This window comes from Miscanthus floridulus, chromosome 6, assembly GCF_019320115.1.
Source record: "Miscanthus floridulus cultivar M001 chromosome 6, ASM1932011v1, whole genome shotgun sequence".
NCBI lineage: Eukaryota > Viridiplantae > Streptophyta > Magnoliopsida > Poales > Poaceae > Miscanthus > Miscanthus floridulus.
Window position 1 is genome coordinate 72969440 of NC_089585.1, and position 24598 is coordinate 72994037.

Here is a 24598-nt window from a genome sequence, read left to right on the forward strand (position 1 = left end):
CCCAAAGAGGAGATCTGAGGACTGTGGATGATAACTTACCTAGATAAATAAGGATGAATTTTAGTCTTGACCAACCCTAAAGGGACGGTCTCTGTCTTGCCTGACCCTAAGGGTAGGGGCCCCGTGTCACCCGACCCCTTAGGCATGGGCCCCATGTCACCCGACCACAAGGGTACGGGAGCCATCTTGCCCGACCCCTTGGGCACAGGCCCCATGTCACCCGACCCCTAGGGTATAGGAGCTGTCTTGCCCAACCCTGAGGGCACGGGCTCCACCTTGCCCGACCCCTAGGGCACGGGCTTCGTCTCGCCCGACGGGACCTGTACCACCTCCAACCACTACGAGTCTAAGGGTACAACCCTGGGGTCAAATTTCTAACACCGGGAGGGAAGTGGGCATGTCTCGATGTGACCTGTGGCCATGTCAGGCCACGCCTGGGGGTTCACATTGCCAATAGTGATGGGTGCGTGGCTACTGTGCTGCCTACTCCCCATACGACCGCTGACTGGCATGTCAGTTCACCATGCCGTCCGTCGAGACGGGATGGGACACCACGACTAGCTAATGATGCCGAGGCATGGCACCAGTGGTAAATAGGAGCCCGACGTTGAGCCATCCCCATCACCATCTACAGTGTCAGTGGGACCCACATGAAGGAGAAGAAGGACGTGGCGGCCTTAGAGGCCTTCTTCTCCCTTGCTTTTCTCCTTTCCTATCTTTGTAACCTACGCCTTCCCCTTTACCTATAAAAGGAGAAGTAGGAGGCCCCAAGAAGGGGCAATGAGCACACGGCTGATGAGCTCAACAAGACTCAACTTGGTTCTATCTTTTCATGAGAGACTTGGGAACTTCTCCCTCTCTCGCCCATTTGTAACCCCTACTACAAACTAGTGCCGGTAACATGAGCAACAGCAACAAACTAGATGTAGGAACATTCTGCCCGAACCAGTTTAAATCCTTGTGTCCTCCGAGCACACCTTCCGGGCTAGATGCGTAGATACAAATTTACTAGCTAATGATCTGAAACACCAATAGGTGGACTCAAGAACACAAGAATCACAGAGGGGACGCAACGGTTTATCCTGGTTTGGGCCAATCAGTGCCCTACATCCAGCAGCTGATGATCCTTATACTCAAAAGCACCTAAAATCAGGGGGTTACAATAGGGTTGTAGAGAGAGATTTGGTAGGGGGTTAGCTCAGTGCTAATCCTAAGGTTGCCTCACCGCCGGTGGAGCCTTCCCCTCATCAGAGAGGAAGAAGACTATGGGATGTGGTGGAGGAGCTCTCGGTGCCGCTCTCTAGGTTGCCTTGCTCTCGTTGCTAAGCAGAGGCCAAGGAATGGAGTGGAATGATCTGTATTCTAATGATCGCCCCTCTCTAGGTTTGACCTTATCCCTTATATAACGAGATAGGTCAGGTATAAGACGGTTTGGGGGAACTACATGCACTAGAGTCTAGGAAGGCCTTACAGCGATGCGCTGTGGACCGTGGCGGTGTCGTGGAGCCGAAGAAGCCTTGATCATCGTCCGGCTGCTCTGTTTGGACACTCTGCGTGTCAGGCTATGTCGGCTTGGACCGGCTTCCCCTAGGTGGACCTTCTAGAGTCTTCTTGGCGGTGAAGGAGGTCGGCTCTAGGGGCTAACGCATGGGCCTGGTGTCATGGGGGTCATCGAATTCATGACTTTGAGGCCCCTAGGAGCACACTAAGCAACTCCTATTCAGGATCAGGTTGAGTGGCACATAGTATTCCAATTATTAACCAACACTGGACCAGTAAATGAAACTTAGCTAATACAATTATATACAAATTAATTAGACTTCCTTACACAAGTTTTACATCCTAGTCCATCCAGTGGACACGGTCACTCTAGCCAACTGATGTTCATACTCAAGATCGCTCTATGAAGGAATCCAGAGTTAACCTGTAGCACGCTTGGAGTCACGCCCATTCCAGGTGCTACTATGCATTGGTGGTCAAGCAATTGCTCAATGCAGTCTATGCATACCTACAAAACAACTTAACGGCTGCACCGTGAGTACATTGCATACTCGTAGGACTTAATTCCAACATATAGTATTTGGTGGATGCATAGGGTAGTTATTAGACATTTGTATAAGTGCGGAAAGCAATGATGTTTATTAAGAGTATGACATGCTATGATCAACATTAGAATTAGAGTATACATCATTATAGCCAAAGTGCTCATAGTCCATCATTTAGTCTACCATGGGTATAGAAAGAAAGAACAACTAAATAGTTCCATCACAAAGGACTTTAGGCTTTGAAGGCTCTGTAGAGGTGTACAACTGTACCCACACAGAAATCGGTACTAACCACCACATCCGTGCCCGGGTAAGGGTTGTCTCACGCTTTCCAACCTTTCCCTAATCCGGCCCGAGTGTCCGACATAATGTTCAACTGGGTTCTCGATCAATGTCCCGGACATTCTCGACCGATGCCACCCCCCTTACTAGTTTCACGGATAAATAGGTCATAACTAGTTACTTGGCTTGTCGACCCCATCCGCGACATGTGGTCTATACGGGTGGTTACTTGGACTTACGTATCCCAATACACGGTCCTTACTACTGCACAAGCTATGTAGTCTGAGATCCCACACTCAAGATTATCACATTAGGGATATTATTCCTTAACTAGATTAGTAAGATGAGTCAAGTTGTACCCTCATTGGTTTTAGTAGTTAATTATCCAGGTGTAGCATCCTACACGCACGAATATGAGTTCCCTTCTCATGCTCGACTTCTACCGTTGCCCAAGCAACTAAGCAATAAGCTTTAAACGTTCTCATTCCTATTGTTAAGATGAGAGGCTTCTAACAAATTATTGAGCTACTCAAGGTGTAAGGTGTGGGAGATCATTATCCAACTCCACATGTCATGCATAACTCATAATGCAACTCAATAAGTATCCAAAGTAGGGTTCATAATATTGTAAAGTGAATGGAATTGATGAGGACATCACTACATCGTCACATACAAGCCAAGGAGAGGAGGAGGTCTAGCATGGGTGTCCAATTCATCTTTCTCATGGTGGAGGCTCAGTCCAACTGAAGTTGGAGCTCATCTTGGGTTCTAGGACCAGTCTATCATAAAACTGGTCACACAAGCGCATTCGGGCTCCGTTTTTGACGATCCACATATGGATGGAAAGCTAATTAGATAAGGAAGACAATGCAACAGGTCTCATGTCAAAAGCCCTTCGGAATCAATAGGAATCGTCGAAACAAGTCAGCGTCCAGAATCTGCCAGGGTGCTGCGACACCGTCTTTTGGTCCATTGGACCGTGTATCGTGTTTGGGCCCATTAGGGGGCGCTCCAGGGGGTGACGTCCAAGATTCTATAATTAGCAGCCGTCGCTCTCCTTAGGGTTTGGGTTTTGTTTAGTTCTTGATTTTCTCATGAAACAGACATCGTTTTGCTGCAACTGTGTCGCCAAGGCTACTTGCTGTGAACCAGGGCCCTAGTTCTTGATCTTGTTCACCTATGGTGATTAGTCCTTTTGAATAAAGACTTGAACTCCTACTTGTTTTCATAAGCCTCATATTTATTTGCAATTTCAGATTGTGTTTATCCCATTCTTGCTTGTGTTCTCGATTCGCTTGTAGGAAAGCCTTCTCAGCAAGGTCAATCGTGTTCGCGTGGTTGATAACCAATAGAGCAGTGGTGTAACAGTTGTAGGGGTCCAAATTAGTCTTGGTTCAAAGCCTATATCATGAATGTTGAGTCTCCACCAATCGACGCGATCATACCTTTTGGAAGATCGGGCCTTGTCTACATCAGGAATGAACAAAGATTTGGGAACAACTACTATTTCATTGATCTCTTTGGATTATATACAAGTGAAGGGTCATGTTGTACAGATGCCGTACAGACGTCATATGGATGTGACTGTTCAGGAAAAGGCAACTATTCACTAGAACAGTCTACTACCGAAGGGACGTGCCCCTTCGTAGTGCTAACTGCTTATACTAACTAACTACTAATTCTCTTCCTCTGTTGATGAGGTCACTGAGTATAAAGAGGTGTTTGTTAGGAACAGACACCGTTTCGTAACACTCCCCATTGATTGAATCTTCTTTGAGATCAATGCAGCTGTATGCTTGGATTCCTCGAAAAACCCTATGGGAAAAATATGAGGAATATGTATGTATAGATATGCTATAAAAACTCCTTTAAACCTTATAGGAAAATAAGGAGAAAATAGCATATATGAGTGTGATTTAAATAAATCACTATGTCATTGGTATCCCATTAAAAACCCTAGTGGGGAAAAATATTGGAGATACGACATATAGATTAGTCCCCCAAAAACCATTTCAAGAAAAATATGAGGAGCAATATAAAGTGATATGTCGCTAAAACTCCTGTAAAAACCCAGTGGAAAAATTAGGAGAAAATATGACGACATATTATTGGTATTGCCTCTTGGATAACTCACTTGAAAAACCTTTTCAGGGAAAAGCCATGGATGAGTTGTGAGGGCAATATGTGTCTTTGATATTTCCCACAAAAACCCCAGTGGGGAAAATAGGAAATATCACACATGCTTATGTTAATATTACCTCATTAAAAACTTTAACAAGAAACCTTGTGAGTAAAACTTATGAAAGAAAATAGTATAATATGATGCTGGTACAAGTTAACATTTAGGAGATATCTCCCCCCCTGATTCTGGCAAATCTCGAAGTCGCCGCATACCAATTCCATGTACCAATTTTTGAAACACAGAAGTTGGTAAGGACTTAGTAAATAGGTCAGCAAGATTATCACATGACTTGATTTGCAAGATGTTTATTTCCCCGCTTTCTTGTAATTCATGGGGATAAAATAGTTTAGAAACAATATGCTTAGTGGTATTGCTCTTTATGTAACCTGTTTGCATATGTGTAACACAAGCGGAATTATCTTCATAGATAATTGTAGGTGATTCAATTGAACCAATACCACATGACTGTTGTATGTGGTTAATCATTCTGCAAAACCATACACATTCTCGTGATGCCTCGTATAGAGCAATAATTTTAGAATGATTAGTAGAGGTCGCTGTCAGAGTCTGCTTAGAAGACTTCCATGAAATAGCTGTACTTCCATGTAGGAATGCAAATCCTCTTTGGGATTTTCTGTTATGAGGATCAAATAAGTAACCTGCATCAGTATAACCAATCATACTGGGATCATGATTTTTCTTGAAGAATAAACCAAGATCCTTTATGCCATTAAGGTATCTGAGGATACACTTCGCTCTCATCCAATGACGGTGAGTTGGGTCCGCACTATGCCTGGTCAATAAGTTCACTGCAAATGCGATATTAGGCCTGGTGCAACTTGCAAGATACATAAGTGCACCAATGACACTAAGATATGGGATTTCTGGTCCCAACATCTTTTCCCCAATATCTCATGGTCTAAATGGATCTTTCCCTATTTCTAAGGAACGAACAACCATCGGAGTTTTATTAGCGTATGATTTATCCATATTGAATTTCTCCAATATTTTCTGGATATAGGCTGATTGATGCACTAAAATCCCTGAAGGATGGTGCTCAAGTTGTAAGCCTAGACAATACTTGGTCTTACCCAAATCCTTCATCTCAAATTCCGTCTTTAGATGTTTGCGTGCTTCTTCTATATCCTTTGGGCTGCCAATGATATTTAAATCATCAACATACATAGATATAATACAAAATCCTATTCGAGATTTCTTAATGAAAACACATGGGCAATCATCATTGTTAGTGTATCCTTTCTTTAGAAGGAATTCACTCAGTCGGTTGTACCACATTCGTCCCGACTGCTTCAAGCCATATAATGACTTTTGTAGTTTTACACAATACATGTTGCGATTTGCGTTTGAATTCGGAATTTGGATTTCATTGGGAACCTTCATGTATATGTCCGAATCAAGTGACCCATATAGATATGCTGTCACCACATCCATCAACTGCATAGATAGATGATTTTGAACTGCCAATAATATTAAGTATCAGAAAGTAATTCCACTCATTACTGGAGAATAGGTTTCATTGTAATCAATACCGGGTCTCTGCGTGAACCCTTGTGCTACTAGCCTCGCTTTATATCGCACCACCTCATTGTTCTCATTCTGTTTCTGGATTAAAACCCATTTAAAGCCTACAGGAAAGACTTTGGAAGGTGTAGGTATTGTAGATGTGAATACCCCTCTTCTAGTAAGCGAGGCTATCTTAGCTTGAATTGCTTCTTTCCATTGAGCCTAGTCCGAGCACTTTTTGCACTCTGCCATGGTCTTGGGATCTGGATCATTGAGAAAGATTTCTACAAATGTTGCGGAGAAGTACATGTCGACAACAGTAGTCTTATGATCGTATGATTCTCTAAAATCTATGTAATTGATGGAAATTTCTTTCACCCCATTATTTGACACAACATTTCTCAAAACTATGGAGTCAGGGTGTTCTGATATCCCAGGATTAGAATTTGGATGCACCATTGATTTGGGTTGTGGATTTGGTCCTGATGTTGGATTTTTATCCACTATTGGGTGTCTACCAACTTGAGGTTGGCTTGGATTTACTGATTTGGAGGATTTAGCCCTCGATATCCTCGGATGCTTACTTGGAGCATTATTCGTAGGAGCGGCCATACTTCTCCCCCTCTTCTTTGGAAGTGGGAGTTGAATGGTTTTTATTGGTACCTCCACTCTTTCGGGCGCATTGCGAGCAGGATAAGAGGATTTAGTGACACTCTTATAATCAGTAAATGCTTCTGGCAGGTTATTTGCAATATGTTGCAAGTTTATGATTTTCTAAACTTGTTGTTCAGTCTCTAGAGTACGTGGATCTAAGGGGGGAATGACTTGGGCATTCCAGATGATTTCCTAGCATTCGTTTTGGTACTTGAAGTCTCCCCCTAATGCCAGGAAATGGTCCTAATTAAATATGCAGTCAGCGTATCGGGCTATGAATAAGTCCCCTGTAAGAGGCTCGAGGTATTTGATAATTGGAGATTGATATCCCACATAGATACCAAGTTTCCTATGTGGGCCCATAGAGGTACGCTTAGGCAGTGAGATCGGTACATATACATCGCAATCGAATTTTCGTAGATGGGAAATATTTGGCATATTCCCATGTACTAATTACAATGGGGAGACTGCGTGATATGCAGTTGGTCGCAATTGAATTAAGTCAGCAGCGTGTAAGATTGCATGACCCCAACATGAAGTTGGTAGTTTGCAATTTTATAATAACGGTCTTGTAATGAGTTTAATTCTCTTAATAAGAGATTCTGCTAAACCATTTTGTATATGGACATATGAGACAGAGTGTTGAACTTGAATTCCCAAAGCAATACAAAAATCGTTGAAAGCCTTTGAGGAAAATTCAGCAGCATTGTCCATTCGAATTGATTGAATTTGATGTTCAGGATTATGTGCTCTAAGTCTAATAACTTGAGCAATAATTTTTGTAAATGCATGGTTATGTGTGGACAAAAGACACACATGAGACCATCTAGTAGATGCATATATTAGAACCATGAAGTACCTGAACGATCCAGACGGTGGTTGTATGGAGCCATAAATATCTCCTTGAATGCGTTCAAGAAATTTTAGTGGCTCATTTTGAATCTTAACGGGCGATGGCCGTACGATCAATTTCCCTATAGCGCATGAAGTGCACATAAAATCTAAAGATTTGGGGAATTTAGCAGTATTTAACTCATGACCATTAGAATTGCTGATAATTTTTTCGCATCATCCCTATACCAGGATGGCCAAAGCGTTCATGCCAAGTTTTGAATGCGTCAACATCCTGAAAATTTACCTTATACGCAACATGCGGTATGGGTTTGATGTATGCGTAGTACAATCCAGATGGAAAAGAGGGAATTTTCTCAACAATTCATTTGCCATGTTCGCTATTTTTAGTAACAAGGAGAATTTCCTCATTATTGTCATCACGAGTTTCCATATGAAAACCATTTTGACGGATATCTCAATAACTTAACAAGGTACGCTTTGAATCGGGATACAATAATGCATCCTCAATTATAATTTGGGTACCCATGAGGAGTACAATAGTGGCACGACCAGAGCCAACTATTGTAGCATCGTGCCCGGCGATTGTCAAAACATTTCCTTATCTTTTTGTAAGAGTTTGGAATACTTTGTTTCTTTAAATATAGAATTAGTGGTACCACTGTCCACTAGGCATAATTCCTTCTCCATCAGATTGACCCCCGTCGAAACTATATATAAATAAAGAATTTGATATGAAACTCTTTGATGATATATATAATACATACTTTATTTATTGAATATCAAATGTGTACAATACATTTATTGGGTATTCAAACTAAATAGTGATGACATTATTAAATATTTACAACAAATAGGACATAAATTATTTTAACTATTATAATCACTAGGACATAAAGACATTAGAATCTAAGCGATTGGGAGCCTATTCAAAGTCTCCAAACATGTCGTTGGATGCATATTCCACGATCATATTCCCCGTATCAGCAAGATCCTCGCCACCTCGTATGTTGTTGTTGCTTGGTTCCATTGGAACTTTTTATGAACAACCAGCCTCATTCCTGGTGGTGTTAGATCGAATGTTGAAGTGGGCTTCATACTTCTGTCCTGGTGACGTATTGTAAAGTGAATGGAATGAACAAAGATTTGGGAACAACTACTGTTTCATTGATCTCTTTGGATTATATACAAGTGAAGGGTCGCGTCGTACGGACACCGTACGGACGTCATACGGATGTGACTGTTCGGGAAAAGGTAATTGTTCACTGGAACAGTCTACTACTGAAGGGACATGCCCCTCCATAGTGCTAACTGCTTATACTAACTAACTGCTAATTCTATTCCTCTTTTGATGAGATCACTAAGTATAAAGAGGTGTCTGTTAGGAACAGACACCGTTTCGTAACACATAATAGTGGGGTGCCTGTCTGTTAGTGCTGCCGATCCTGACGACTCCAAGCTAGCGGTGATGACTCGCACACGATCCTCACAAAATGAGATATCCGAACCTGAAAGGAGAGGATCCAAGGATTGGAGATGATCGCACGATAGATAGGAAGCTAGGAGTTCTACTTGGGATTTAGGAAGAGACATCTACTGTCGAACTATTGCTATAGGATATGATCTAGCATTGGTGACCCATTGGGTACACTTGCTGACTGATCCTCACATTCACTATGACTGATGGACACTCCGTCCTACTGATGGACCGCTGTACCAGGTGCCGAGGTGGGTTGCCTTTGGTTTAGCTCTATACTGATTGGTGGACGCTCCGTGGGAATCATGGAGACTCCAGTAGGAACTGGGTGCTCTCTGGTTCTTAGGTTTTGGGTCGCTATAATTCATCGGACACTCCGCCGTGGTGACGGACGCTCTGATGTTCTCACTCAGCAAGAGACTTAGACTGTTGGCGACTAGACTTTAGGTTTAGCAGACACTCTGTCCTACCGATGGACACTCTGTCAATCGGGCGACAGAACCTATGCTCTTGGGTTCTCGGGTGAAAGCTTGGGGATTCATGCCTATATCTTGGGTAAAGGCCTTCATGCATGTGCAAGGTATTTCTATGGTGACTTAGGTGACTTGCTAGACTCAAGGTAGCTAGGCTTGGCTTAGGTTAACTAGTGTACTAGTGATTCCTTAATTAAGAGAAATCCTAGAGATAAAGAGAGATTGAGATGTAGCATACTTGATCTTTACTCTTGGAGTACTTTTCCACCAAGCCATCCTCATGATCCATCCATGCAAGAGAGAATACTTAGATTAGGGTTGGAGGATTGATCTCAAGATAATGAGAAGCGAGAGCTCTTGAGCTAACCATGGGATGAGAGGTTGTTGAAGCTCAAGTGAGGAGAGGATGAGTGGAGTTGATGGTCTAGTGTTGGGAAATATCTCCCACTCGTGCTGACTTGTGGGCCATGCCCCATAGTGGATGACAACTCACTTCCCACTTCATCTGCTGTCTCTGCATGTTTATCGGATGGTCCGACACATGTAACGGATTGTCCGGTAGTTTCTGGATTTGCTTAACCAAGCTTAGAAACCTGATCTCGTGACTCTTGAGTCCATTTGAAACTTACGGTGTCCTGCTTGAGATTGTTAGGGAATTCCATTTAACAGGAACTTGGGTGACCAAAATGAGAGTATATGATGTATCGTAACTCGGGTCGTTACACCCGGGAGCCTCTGAGCCCCTGGAGGCCGCGGGGAAGCTTTGTCTTCTTATGTCACGCCCTGCGCGTGACCTTGTCGGGAAAGTGGCCAACAATGTCGTGCCCAAGGGGCAGCGCCGGGGAGCCCCTGAGCCTCGGTAGCTCGGGGCGCATCTTCTTGCGCCCTGGCCTTGGCCGGCGTCGTTGGCCGGGCAGGAGCCAAGTGCCGGGCAGGAGTGTTGGCGTAGATCGGGAACCTCAGGGCTCAGGCAAGCCCGCGAGCCCTAAGCGGAGGCTGCGGCGTAGTCAGGCTCGACAGGGTTCCTTCACCAGAGGGTGCGCGCGAGCGTACCCGATGGGTATAGCCCCCGAGCCCCCGGGCGATCCTGGAGGGGTCGGTCGGGGGGTCTTCTTCGTTCGAGAACCGTTGGACCCGAGGCTTAACATACCCGTATGTTAGGATCTCGTCAATACCCCACCAAAATTCCGAGAGTATAGCTCCGGTGCAATATACCCCATAGTGCCTCTTGCTGCTGTCAATGTAACAGTGCTTTGATCCCTTGCACATAATTTTGCGAGGCTAGAGTCTAAAATCTTTGGATTGAAGTTAAAGTCCAACAAGATGTTGTGAGGCTTCATGTCAAAGTGGAGGATGCGCTTGTTGCATCCTTGATGTAGGTACTCCATTCCTCTGGCAATGCCTAAAGCAACATCTACCATTTTGTTTGGTACTATGAGTTCTTGAGAGGTATTTGAATAACAAGAGAAAATATATTTCTCCAACGATTCATTAGGCATGTATTCGTAAATAAGGGCGCGCCTTGTTCCTTCAGAGCAAAAGCCCAATAGGTGCACAATATTTGCATGGTGAATGAGTCCTATGGTTGCAACTTCATTAATGAATTCTTCTCCCTCTCCAACAGAGTTCTCCAGCATTTTGACTGCCACAGACACTCCATTTCGTAGCTCACCTCTGTATACACTTCCAAATCCACCCTGGCCTATTTTTTTGCTTAAATCGCCTTGTTATCTTCTTCACTTCAGCGAAAGTGTATCTTGTGGGTTTTGAGGTGCCATATGTCTTAAGAAACATTTCGACCTTCAAGTGTATCTCCTCATTATATCTTGACTTAAGTGAAAAATAGAGTGCAGTGGCCACCATCAACGAAAGAACCAATAATGTAGCTGTAAGTAGAGAACAAGAAATCATCATAACGTGTATGGGTAGAAAGGTACCATTTGGTCTCGATGATGGTGATAAGATAACGTAAGTGCCAATAGTAGAGCAAACAAAGAATTGGATTGTAATTGATTAACTTTTTATTTTTGATACAAGGAATGCTTGATTAGCAGTAGTATCTGCAATCCTATCATATACTCTTATAAAGCTAAACCCCACTAGAGATTTCTCTTAACATGAAGCTATCTACATTAACAATCCACTAAAACTTGCAATTATAGCCAACTAGCACATATAATTATGATAGTTATCTCTTCATCTACTAAGATACATTTAGCCATCCATACCGATGTGTCAAACCATTCACCAAAATTAATTTAAGATAGTTTCATTCATATAACTATAAATATAAATAATCTAATTTCTTTTTAAATTATTTGGAATCCCGACAGCAACGCGGGGTATTCTCCTAGTTACTTTGACATGTGAACCTGCAAACACCAAAGAAGAAAATAAGACTATTGATGATTTAGTATGAAAAGGTGAATTGTTGAGAAAGAAAAGGTAAGATGCAATATTGTAGTACATGTAGCTACATGATGTGGCCTCAGCTCCGGGTGTATACAACAGTTCTATTCTTTTAGGAGTGGCTATGCTGTAATTGCATTAATATAAATGTAAAAGAGTAATGCTCCTAACATTTACATATTTTCAACATATATCCTAACATGCAAGCTTCTTTTAGAGAAAAAGTAAAATTCAGATGCATGTTGCTGCTATCTCTGGTACTTAACTGGGTCATAGTTTTCCTACTAGTGTGCATCTTTTTTCCCCAGCCAAACGTTCGCTGCTGTCTCCACTCTCGAGTCCCATTGTCCCAACACATGGAACTACCTGATTTGCTACTGACAATCAGTGCCACATAGATTACTTATGGGCAATGCTATAACTCCCATAACCTTCTAGGAGGTAATAGTTCAAAGCAATCTGAGTCATTGTTGATATATTATAGTTTTACTAGTTCAGTGTCCATACGTTGCTACGGGTAGAACATATGTAAAATCTCATGGCATCACAAATAATCAATACCAAAACACATAATTCAAACTGATAAATAGTGTTTCAAGATCGTGATCCTCCAGCCCATTACCAAGAGCCTCACAGTCATCATCGCTACAAAGAGGGACAACCACAGGGTCTCGCCGCCCAACAAGCTGTCAGAAGATAATGAAATTTCGTCTGCATCTTCATCAGGCTACCCAGGTTGTCGTGGATGGGTGACTGAGCTGGAGAAGCATGGCAACCTTTTGAAGGGGCCGGGAGCTTCAGCTTCATGATCGACACCGGCCTAACCAAGTGGCAGCAGCCAAGGCGGAGAGGGGGTAGCAGGACCACTAGAGCCAGGACACCAGTGTAGAGACATCGGCCCTTAAAAGAACCTCGTCAGGTTCACCTCCAGCTCCTTCGACCTCACAGCCTCACAGGCTTCTCAGCCTCGACCCTGCTAACCAAGCTGAGCACTACAGCACGTGGACTTGCGGCCTCTGAATCACCACCAGAAGCTGTAGAGCTCCTTGTTGATGGGGATGGCAGCAAGAGCTGACAATTTGGTATTTTCATTGAGGGTGGACTGTAATTTCTTTCTTTGATATGCTTCACAATATCTAATTCAAAAACTTCCAGATATCTAATTCTCTATTGGGGCCAAACCCCTAGCTAAATCTGCTAGGCCCTCCTGGAGTCTTTTTCTCCCCTCTTTTCTTCTCCCTTTGTTTCCAAACTTTTCTTACCTTCCATTAGTAGTGTACATTATGTACAATACATATAATAATACCACAGTAGTGGAAGCAACTACTGTATCTGTTTTCTGTTTCCACAACAATTAGAGCAATGAGAAAGAGCACTAAGAGAGTAAGGGAGTAGGCTAGTGGGTCTTACAGGTCTGAGCTTGTTGCCCAAGGGCACCATTGATGAAGGCAGTGTTGATATTGGATAGATTTGGATGTACATGGCAGAATTGAGAAAAAAAATCCTGCCTTAATCAATGAAAATAGCATTATCATGTGCTGTTTGACTAAAAGGAAAATACGGTGCTAACTGAAATACTGGATATGACACTCAATGTTTCTATTATTGTTGTTCTATAATGAAATGCAAGTCAGTGTAATCAACAATAATATTTAACTGATTCCCATCTGCCTTGAATTGTAAGTTATGTTAAACAAATATTTTTGGTCACTCTCCTCACCAATCGATGATGACGACCTTCTTGCGGTCTTAGACCTTGGCGTCCTCCCCGAACTCCTTGAAGATGTCGATGGTGCCAAGGCATCAAGCAACACCCTGTGGCAACCAGCAAGAAAATAAACAAAGAACATTCAGTAACGAATTTCTAATAACAGAGTTGTTGATGCATTTTTCCCACGTAATGATCAACTTGTACTTTGCATCTTTGCCTGAAAGACAAAGAAACATCAAGATCCAAAAATAATAATAATAATAAGAATGGACAGTTCAAAGATGCCCATAGGCCTACAAAATATGAAGCCTGGCAATCTCAGAATTTTATTTTATATCATCTGACACTGATAGAACAACAAAGGAAAAAGAAATTATCACACCTTGCTCCTGCAGAAGTTCTCAGGGTAGAAACGACGTGTCCATTCCTCTGATTTCATATATAGCCAAACGTCATTGTCAAGACGCGCATCCACGTCCGTGCTAGCAGCATGGCTGTCAAAGATGACAGTAGAAATATTCAAAAGAGTGAAATTTATGCAACACATATCATATATACGATAAATGTGTCAAACAAGGCATATAATTCAGAGGAAGGATTTCAAGAACAGGACTAAGCTAAAGAGGTGGAAACATACCAGAGCCTTCAAGAAAGAGACCAGGAAGGAAGTAAAAAGGAATAACAGTTCCTGCATGTGCAAGTTGGAGCCTTGTCTTTTCATACATACCATCAGGGCAGTTTTCTAAAAAAAGGGCGTACCCAGTGCAGAGAGCTCCCGCTCTGTGCGGGGTCTAGGGAAGGGTGTCAGTGACAAGCCTTACCCTCACAATGCGAGGAGACCGCGACTCGAACCCGGGACCTTTCGGTCACAGGCGGTAAGACTCTACCGCTTACACCAGGCCCGCCCTTTCTACAATACCAATAATTTTTAGAGCCTTGTTTTTCATCCTGCATTTAGAAACATTGAAAAGTTATTTACATCTAACTCTAGAGCCTAGTAGGCAGGGTATTTTCAGAAACATATGACAGAAAACTCCAGCTCCCTTTTTTATGTTTCACTCTTACCTGCTTACAAAGAAACCAGAGGGAAGAAACATACTTAGTTGTAAATTTGAGGTGATAACGATTGGCAAGTGCAGCTGTGACATCTGTAGAAGAGGTTCCTTTTGCTTCTTTCGATCAGGCTCCTTCCTTTTCATGTATGCTTGGAAATTGTCCCAAAGTTAATGTTCTTTACACAGCTACAACAAATAAATGGAGAAACACATGCTCATTTGTGCATGACCCTTCTAAACAGAAAATAATTTTTCAATATGTATGTATCCTTGCATAGTTATCAAGATCCGGGAAAAGCATGTGCACAGAGAATTCTTTAGCCAAAAATTCAGCTAGATCGTAAACAGAAGAGAATGAGCTTCCATTATTTTTCTAACCAATGGCACAACTAAGCCATCTTGCACTTGAACGCAGCTGCTCCATCGGCACAACTGACAGTCGAAGCCAAACCTAAAATTGCATGCCTGCTCATTTCATCGAACACCTGTTGCGCGTTACCTCATTGCCAATGCCCTTGTCCGATGAGCCAGTTCTGTACTGCCCTCACGGCCAGCGGCTGACCGCCGCACCCCACTACCACCAGCCACTCCCACCGTCGGCAAGCTGTACTCGCACGTCACGGACCCAAGCCCGTACGCCTCCGCCTGTTCAGCGTTAGGAGAGCGATGTGTCCTTGCCGATTGGATGGTGGACTGGAGTGGATGGGGCGGCGCCAGGTCGGCCTTGACGCGGGCGTCGGTGATGCGCCGGGTGCCGGGGCCAGTACAGGGGCGGCCTTCTGGGTCGGGGAGGGCCCCGGAGAGGAGGTCAGGGGAGGCGTCGCGGGAGGAGACGCCGGGGGCTGGTGCCGGGGCCGGACGAAAAGGCGGCGGCAGCAGCGGAGTCGCCGGAGGCTGCGCCCTGGGCGAGGGCGTGGGTGATTCGCCCAAGGTCGCGGCTCGCGAGCAAGTTCGCCGCCGCCATTGCTAGGCCGGCCGCGGCTCGCGACGGCGACGTTGACGGCGAGGGCAAGCGTTCCTGGATGCTCCGCGTGGGTGCTCCTGGGTGCGGGATGGCTGAGGGCAGCGGTAAGCCGCCGGCGTCAGTGGGGAGGGCTGGGAGGCACCAGGGCATGGCGCGTGGAGGAGGCATGTCGGCGTCGGCGTCGGGGGTAGGGCGGCGCGGCCGCGCGGGCAGGGCGAAGCCGCGCGAGTGGATCGAGGCGATAGGAGGCAACCGTCCGTTTTTTTTTCCTGCCGAGGCCACGCACGGGGTGATTAGTAGGGTGAGGGGGCGACTAGCGGTGCGGAGACCATAACATCCGGGTCTTTTTAACATCCGGGTCTTTTAGTTACCGGATGAGTGCGACATCCGGGTCTTTTAGTTACCGGATGAGTGCGTGGCAAGGAACATAAATTGAATGAGATGATTGGTAGTCAAATCAAAATAAAAAATATATTAATTTAATTTTCCACGTGTATTATACCATGATAATGTCTAAAAACACATTTATTATCGTAATGAATCTGAAATAAAAGCTAGGGCTAGAGCTTATTGTCTGAAAGTTATGATAAACGTCAGTTGCCTCAAAAGCTAAAAATTTATTGCTAGGCATCGAATTGAATTTATCCATGCTCTGCCTTATCAAAACATGTATACTCGGACTTACAATATCTTAACTCGCATGAGACATGGCAATAATTCATTTTTTGGAAAAAAAAGTATTTGTTGTCAACAAGCAACGCGAAGGACGACGAACGAGATTTGGATCACGATCATGATCATTGCACGGTGATATTCCAATAAATTCCTTTTCCCACAATTCTCTTTTCGTTTTATTCCATTTTATTTACTTCATTTCAGTGTTTCCATGCGGTGATTATTTGCCTGTCGGTGATTCTGTGAGTTTTATTCCATTTTTTTACTTGCCTTCCAGTGTCTCCATACGGTGATTATTTACCTGCCGGATATGGATCGTATGAGATGCGGTGATTATTTGCCTGTCGGATATAGATCGCATGAGTGTTTTAGTCCTGTCGAGTAGATGTTGACAATGTGTATGTTTTAGTCGTAGAGATAGATAGAGTAGATAGAGACAGAGAAGAGATAGAGATAAATGAATGAATTAAATAAATAATCTAAGAAAAAAAAAGAAAATATTCTAAAATCCCCTTAATCACTGGAATAACAAAAGAAGTGGGGGACCTTTCCCTCCGTGATTACATAGAAGCGATTAAGTGGCCTGGTCTCCTGTTTGGTGTGCACGCCAAATTTGTGCACCACGAACGTTATAATGAACACATACGTGACAACAAAAGCACCTGGCCTCTGTTTTTTTGTGCAAGCCAGCCGTCCTCCAATATAGTGCAGCACTTTCTAAATTAAAACATGTTATTACACGTATGCTAATGAACGTTGGCAACCAAACATTGTAGCACGTAGAGGTGAATGAAAAGCTACGTACCAACGTAGAGCTAATTAAATTATGTCATGTTTAAAGTTGCAAAATAAAAAGATTTATCATATCAAATAGATCACGTATAAATCGATTAGATCTAAAAGAAAGATTTTTATACCTAAATCTTCCCTTATTTATCCTATCTTACTAGAGCTACTAAATTAAAATTTAAATAAATATATATTTCAACTATACCTCCTAACAAGTAATAGATGATCTTAACCACCCAATCTCATTAAATGCCGATAAACATTTGAGAGTACCATAACAAAGCCCATTATTTATTTATTTCTTTTTTTATGCAATTGCAAGCATAATAAGTGGTTATTCTTTTTCTGCTCACACCCCTTTCATTCACTTGCTCACCTTATATTCATGTTCGCTTGTCTTTTCAGCCGTATTTTTCAGCGAATGAACAATATTTTTCTCTCACACCAAGTCAGCAAACGGTACTTTTTAGCTTATATTTTCAACGAAGCGAACAGGGCTAGGCGGTTCTTATCATGCAGTCGTATCACCTTTTACAAATGATGGAAATAGTGGACTATAGTGGCTGGAGCCCCTCCCCGCTACGCTTTTGCTCATTTTTAAGCTATGGCGCTCAGCGGCGTAGTGTGGCATCAAACAAAGGAGGGGCTAATTCATGTTGCAACAGAAGATGTGTAATCTATTTAAATGTTGTAGCCTTCTATTTTTAATATTGTTTTTTTACCACTCTTTATATTATATTGCCCTTCAACATGTTATACATCAATATGTTGGCTGTTATGGTGGCAATGATGTGGGGGTGGGCAGCTTGTTGGCGAAATCTGCTGATGGTGGCAATGCAATGATGTGTTGCTGCGACCGGTTGTGGCTAGATGTGCGCCTTTTTTGGGTTCTCTGTTGTCTCCATGTGTTTAGGTGCGCTATCTTGGACAACCGGGGTGGGATGATTGAGATCAGGCGAAAGCCTCGACAGTGATGCCTGCGGACGTGTCTTTCTCTTTGGAGGCGTCAACCTCGTCCTACCCTGCTAGTTTCCTTTGGGTGAAAACCGTGCCTATTAGTATTTGTGGGTTGGCTAGATGGTGTCATTAGTATCATGACCTTCCTGAAGGTGTTGTCATGATAGTTCGGTATCGTGTTCAACGCCCCTCGATCAGTGATGGCAACCTTTTGCTGCCTATGTAAAGTTGGAGCTGCTGTGTCGAGGCATCGACAAGCTCAACAACGATGTCTTGAAGCCGTGTTTGGTTGAAGCAATGGTCGGCAAGGAGAACTTATAGATTTTATCTTCTCTAGCCGTTTTTGGACTTAGTGACAGTTTGGTGCTTTGATGAGGCTTTGTCTCATAGCTTGAGACATGGCCGAGATTCGTTGATATGGTGTACAAGCTTGTAGCAACATAGCAGTCAATGAGATCCGTCACTTTAGTTAGTGCTACATGGTGTGTAGTTTGTAAGTAGTGTTTGTTTGGTTTTTAGGCATAGTTTATCTTATAAACCGAATCAATCTCTTTGTTATTAATATATGCCGGAATAATATGTTTTTGGATCTTTCATTCGTTAAAGAAATCCAATAACAACCCTATCAACATAAATTTCTTGGAGTTCTTTTGGGCGGCTGAAGTAAATTTGTAACGATGGAGGACCTCCTTTGCTTTTTCCGCTTAGTTTATACGTTTTCTAGTCTTACAAAGATGCTCGTGCAGCAATTTTTTTTGCATGTAAAAGTTTTGGTCGCGAATTGCATGAAGGTGCTCATGTGAATTGCCATATATATATATATATATATATATATATATATATATATATTCATCTGCCTATGGTTGCTAGACCAGTTGGTCAAGCCTCCGGGTGACCAGAGTTTGAATCCTTGGTCAGTAGACGAATTTCTAGTGGGCGGTGTAGAAAAAAAATCTCCTCACCTGTCCCGCGTTACCAAAGCACAGGTAACATGGACCGGCCCTCTCACCAGGTAATGAGCCCTATGTACAGGCAGGGCATGGGGTTCGAGGATTTTCTCGGGCTCGATGAGAAGTCCTCTACCTTAAGCTAAAATAGCTCAGGGTGTCTACCCCCAGTTTTTTTTATATATCTAGTCATCTTGGATTTGAAACTGCATTATCATAATTATCACAAAAAATATTACTAAAGAAACTTTTCTCTGTTTATTTTACATCTCGGCTTTACCAATTTAATTCATAATTTGTCTCCATTTCCTCTTAATTATTTGAAGCATCGTTTTATGGTTATTTTTTTGTATTAGTGCCGAACTTTCAATATGTACCGAAGGGCTAGGCTGCTACACTGCTAGTAGAAAAAGGGTCTGACTACTAGTATGTATGTATTCTCTGGGTCCCCAAAAAATCAACTACGTTTTAAGTCAAACCATTTTAAGTCTAGCTAAATTTAATTTATAAAAAAGAGCACCAATATTTATAAGACTATATTAGTACTGTCCCCGTCTTTGAATACGTCAATTCATAGATTTGTCTTTAATAAGTCATTTTTTTATGTTTTACTAAATTTATACAAAAGAACACATATTTTTCTGACACCACATGAGCATATTACAAAAATGTATTTTATGGCGTATCTAATAATACTAATTTAATTTAGTTTCATAAATATCTGCCCTCTTTTCTATAAACTCGATTAAATTTTAAAAATGTTTAACTATACTAGAAATTGATTTATTAAGGGACGAAGAAAGTATCATCTTTTTTAAAGGAGAGCTGCTGACTATTATTAAAATAGGAGAAAACCTAGACCAGGCCCGGCAAATACAAAAGAGGGAGTATCACTAGAAACATCATAAAATATATTTTTATAATATATTTATTTGATGTCAGATTCTTTTTGTTGGTCAAAACTAACATAGTTTGACTTTAAGTATGTACATATTCTCTGCCTTAGGCCCTATTCGCTTCCTGGGGATTGACCTCTAGGAATAGTTCTGGCCGGATCGTTAGTTTATATTTGTACTAGGTAGCGTGTCCGTGCGTTGCTACAAGATAGCTAACATTTTGTACTAAAAACACACGGATCGTACGATAAGATAACAATACTATAAAAATTAAATATCAACGTTAAAATTACAGTTAATCCAAAAGCAAAGTTTATGAAATTAACAGTCACAGAGAGCGCGACGTCTCAGACTTACAAACTCTACTTTATAGACCTTTCCGTGATGCGCCTAAGATAATGTTTTATATTGGCAGGAAGAAATCTCCGATATCTATTTCTTTCGTGCACCAATAAATCCACAAATAAGTTTTACCGTATCTCTATACCATCCTGTACACAGGCTCGAGTATATATGTCAATATTAGTGCCTGTCGCATGGGTAATACTGCGTTTCTTGAAAAATCTTCCATAAAAACTTAAAACAAAGTGTTATACTCACCATATAAATATGTGTGGCTTTTGGTCTATTCCACGTAGACACATACTGTAGAATAAGATATCCACTTAAGTGTCTGTGGCAAGATTCACGATCAGCGATATATAGAAATAGTTAAATCGTATGTATTATTATTGCAAGCCATAGTGACTCTGCGTTAGTTACCCATCTATGTCCTCTGCGATGTTTTCTTCCTGTCTGAATTTCTATTTGAAGATATCCTCATTACATCTAGGAATATGTACATTCACTGCGTCCGTGTACTGCAAGGTAAATCCAAGAGTGTACCTGGCATACATAAGCGCTGGTGTGTCTTTACACCAGTCTTCAATAGGTCTAGGATCAATCATGATAAGCATCTTCTCCTTCTGATCGAAAACATAAAGCATATACTTTCGAACGTGCAGCCATAGCAAAAGAAACTGCAAACATGGTAGTATTTAGAATAGTATATAGAAAACAAGTAATAAAAGCAGGAGCAAGCGACTTACATATCTGTATTGTGCTAAGTTGTATTCCATATCCTCACATACACCAATCGCAACAGTCATTTCTTTCTCAGTGTATTTTTTACGGTATTCTGATATTTTTGTTAAAGCACATATTTTCTGGAAGAGAAGGATATTGAGAGTCAGGATTAGTATAACTTGGCCTACTTTATACAATTAGGAGAACAACAAATAAGACAATATAATATAGCACGATAAGAATTTTAAAAATGTGCTTACACAGAATCTCAGGTCCATGTGATGCTTCATAATACTATTGTATTTTTTCATTGTATTGTACTCTCGAGCTGCCTGAAAACGAACACCTAAGTTGAAACAGTTCTCAGAGATGTCTCGATTGTTCATTAACAAGTCTTGTAGGTCCTTGACACTTAGGGCAATCATGGAGGGATGAAAACCTTTAACCCAAGGCTTCCTCCAAAGCATTAGACACAGATGATGGTTTTCGTCATATAAGATACCACACTATTATTAGTAAATAAAGTAATTAAAATAAGCATGTACCTTACTTCAACGTCGCTTTATCCTGAATTGCCATGACGTAGTCACACAGTAACTCAATCATCTCTTCCTTGTTTATTGGCATGTCTTTCATGGCCTCAAATACCCAAAACTCATCAGGGTCTTGGTTGGCATGGACTTGTGGGGATATTCTGAGTTTGTATGTGTTGAGGGGTGTCCGTTTGAACCACTAAGCATTCGGCCTCCTCATAATATTTTCTCTTTTTCATGGACACTTGATCAGCCATCTTTGGATTCTCTATTATGGCACAGTTACTTGGGCTTCCAATATTTTCATCCCTATCAAGATATGGAGCACCCTTTCGTTTGTTTAACTCTGACGATAGCAAGATCGCTGCAAGCTTCAATCCAAATTCTTTCATATCATCCTGCATGATAATATGAACCTAATTAATTATTAATTAAAAACCCACAGCTAGTGCACACTCATAACTTGTGGTAAGACGCATAGTTTACCTGATTGAACTCGTCTGACAAATCGTTCCCAGTCCAATACTTCATAAAGTTTATTAAGAATAAACCGCATGAAAAACTACATACAACATTAATAGAGGTTCAGGCTCACATTAGATAAAAAAAGGCAAAGACACATAAAATTCAACTTATATGACATGCCATTATTTCTGACGTACCCATCTGCTTGTAATAATTTACCGCGGAAAATCTCCCTAACCGGCCAGGTATTAACCTCAACATCTAGCCATTTGTGGTTTTTCGGGCCTGTCTCCTCCAATATGAAATCTATCTGTTTCCACAATCCACCTCGCTATTTGTTCATAGAAGAACGAATCAATCAGTATTTCTAAAATATAAAATGTGTACAAATAGCCGTGTTAGGAAATACCCATAATTTTATTGAGGTCAACACGTTCGAACATCTCGCCCAAAGAGTCTAGCACCTGAACCTCACGTTTGTCGGTATTTATAACAGCAAGGTACCAATGTGTATTTGTAACATTTATTGAAAGGAACACCTAACAAATCAAATAATAAACATTTTGCTAGGCATAAAAAATTAATAATGAAAGACCAATAGATCGTTTAAAAAATTACTACCATGTCATGCTTCAAGTAAGCTAGCACCCTTTGAACTAAACCAGGACGTCCTGTGAAGTGCCACGGTTAGGGTAATTGGCTTCAATGGTCTCATCTTTTTCTCCATCCCGCTTCATGATTGCAACTAAGCACGCAGTTTCAAGATAGACTGTACCTCCTGGCCTCTTTTTCAAACCCTCCTGGGCCTTCAACAGTTTAATATAAGCATCTATGACCTGCATACATTTCGCCATTAGACAGAAAGAGTATTGAAGTTGGCAATGTTTGATTGAGTATTATGACTTGCATCTGTTACCTCATCAGACAAGTATTTATATGGCTGAAAAAGACATTCCATGTGGTTTCTTGACACCAAAACATCATCTATGAGCACAAGCTCCTCATTCCCACGTGAAGATGGAATTTTTTTGACAGATTCAATTATGGGTCTATCAGTATCGGTACAAACATAATCTGAAAAAGAGGATTAAATTAAAGTATACAACAATAGTTAGCAGTTTTTCTAGGTTAATCCATCAAAGAGAAAATATCAATACTTTTTGGGGCAACCGGTGAAGACATAGATTTTTTGGGTTTATTTTGTACGATTATGATTTTCGAAAGTCCTTTTTCTCCCATCGGATCTACCCCAGTAGTTGATAGGGCCTTTTCATTATGGGTCGTGCTAAAGCCCTGGTCAACTGGTAGAGCTTCGTGGATAACTTCTGTACTCATGCTTTCTTGCAACTATCTAGAATCATCCATAGGCTCACTAGAATTTTCTGTTTGTACAATATCTTCTAAGGGGCCTCCATTTTTCTTCCAAACCTTTGCATTTGAACTATCCATCGAGACATAAAAGACGTACATATTAATTTTTTTTAAAATAATTAAGGTATATGAAACATGGATGTCATTAATTCAGAACTGAAATGATATATAGCTATATAAAATTGTATTGTCTTTGTTCTACTTTGTTTTTAAAAAATATTATACACTCTCAGTTTAGTTTTCTAAGCACTAATAATGAAATTATTTAGATTTGTTCTGTTCAATTCAATAACCAAACAAAAATAGCGATAATTATTTAGCTGATTTAATCAAACCCTAATTATGATGTATTTTTATATAGCTATATATCATTTCAGTGCTTACACCAGGCAGCTTTGCCTCGGTGTAAAGTAGACATTAGTTAGTCTAAATGTAATATACTATTATTCTATGGAGATTGGCAAGCAATTAAAGATTTAAAGTTGCCCGCGTGCTCTGTGCCTCTGAAATAACTACAATACCTATATTGTTAATTTGTTAGCATACATGACCGCAAATTTGATGCCCGTGCGCTGCAACGGGTACACATAATATCATGATAACATATGTATGAGCGTGTGTTATATTGTTATATAAAAAGGATACTGCAATTGTGATGTTTAGAACATTAATATTACACAAATATTTAAGAAATATAGATAATTATAATATAACTCCAAATTTTGATGAGAAACTGAAACATCAAGTTCATATTGTAAGAACCCATTGTATTACTTCATGTCTACTGCACTTCTTTAGGAATTAAATTTTTTCTAGAATTTCCTTTGTATACTAATAGTTGGATCATGAAGTCATTTCGTATTCTTGATGCGAACTGCGATTACAGAAGGATGATGAACTCACCTGTAGTTCGAGGCACGAGATGGAAAGAGCAGCCTTGAATCGATGATGGTGCAGTGACAAACTTGAAGGCGGGGTGGAACAACGATCCTGTGATGCAACAGAGAAACTTCCAGACTAAAACATAAGTTAATAGTAATAACACAGCAACACCAAACTGTAGCAGAGAAACTTCCAAACAGTGAAACCACCTAATAAGAGGGACTGAACTGACTGAAAATCACTAATCTGCATGAAGCAAGGAAGAAAATGTGCACAGGGTGACGTAAACAGCCAAATGGTGATCAATTTTGAAATTAATGCATTTTCCCCCGCGATCTCTCTGGATTACACTAACACACAGAGCCTTCCGTCGAGACATAGGTAGCGACG

General features: G+C 41.4%; 2 pseudogenes; both read right to left on the reverse strand.

Moving 5' to 3' along the window:
- Window positions 1-15928, reverse strand: part of LOC136456140 (rust resistance kinase Lr10-like) — a 29925-nt pseudogene extending 13997 nt beyond the window's left edge.
- Window positions 15929-20695: 4767 nt separating this feature from the next.
- LOC136458382 (uncharacterized) lies at window positions 20696-23290 on the reverse strand (annotated as a pseudogene).
- Between the last annotated feature and the right edge of the window lie 1308 nt (window positions 23291-24598).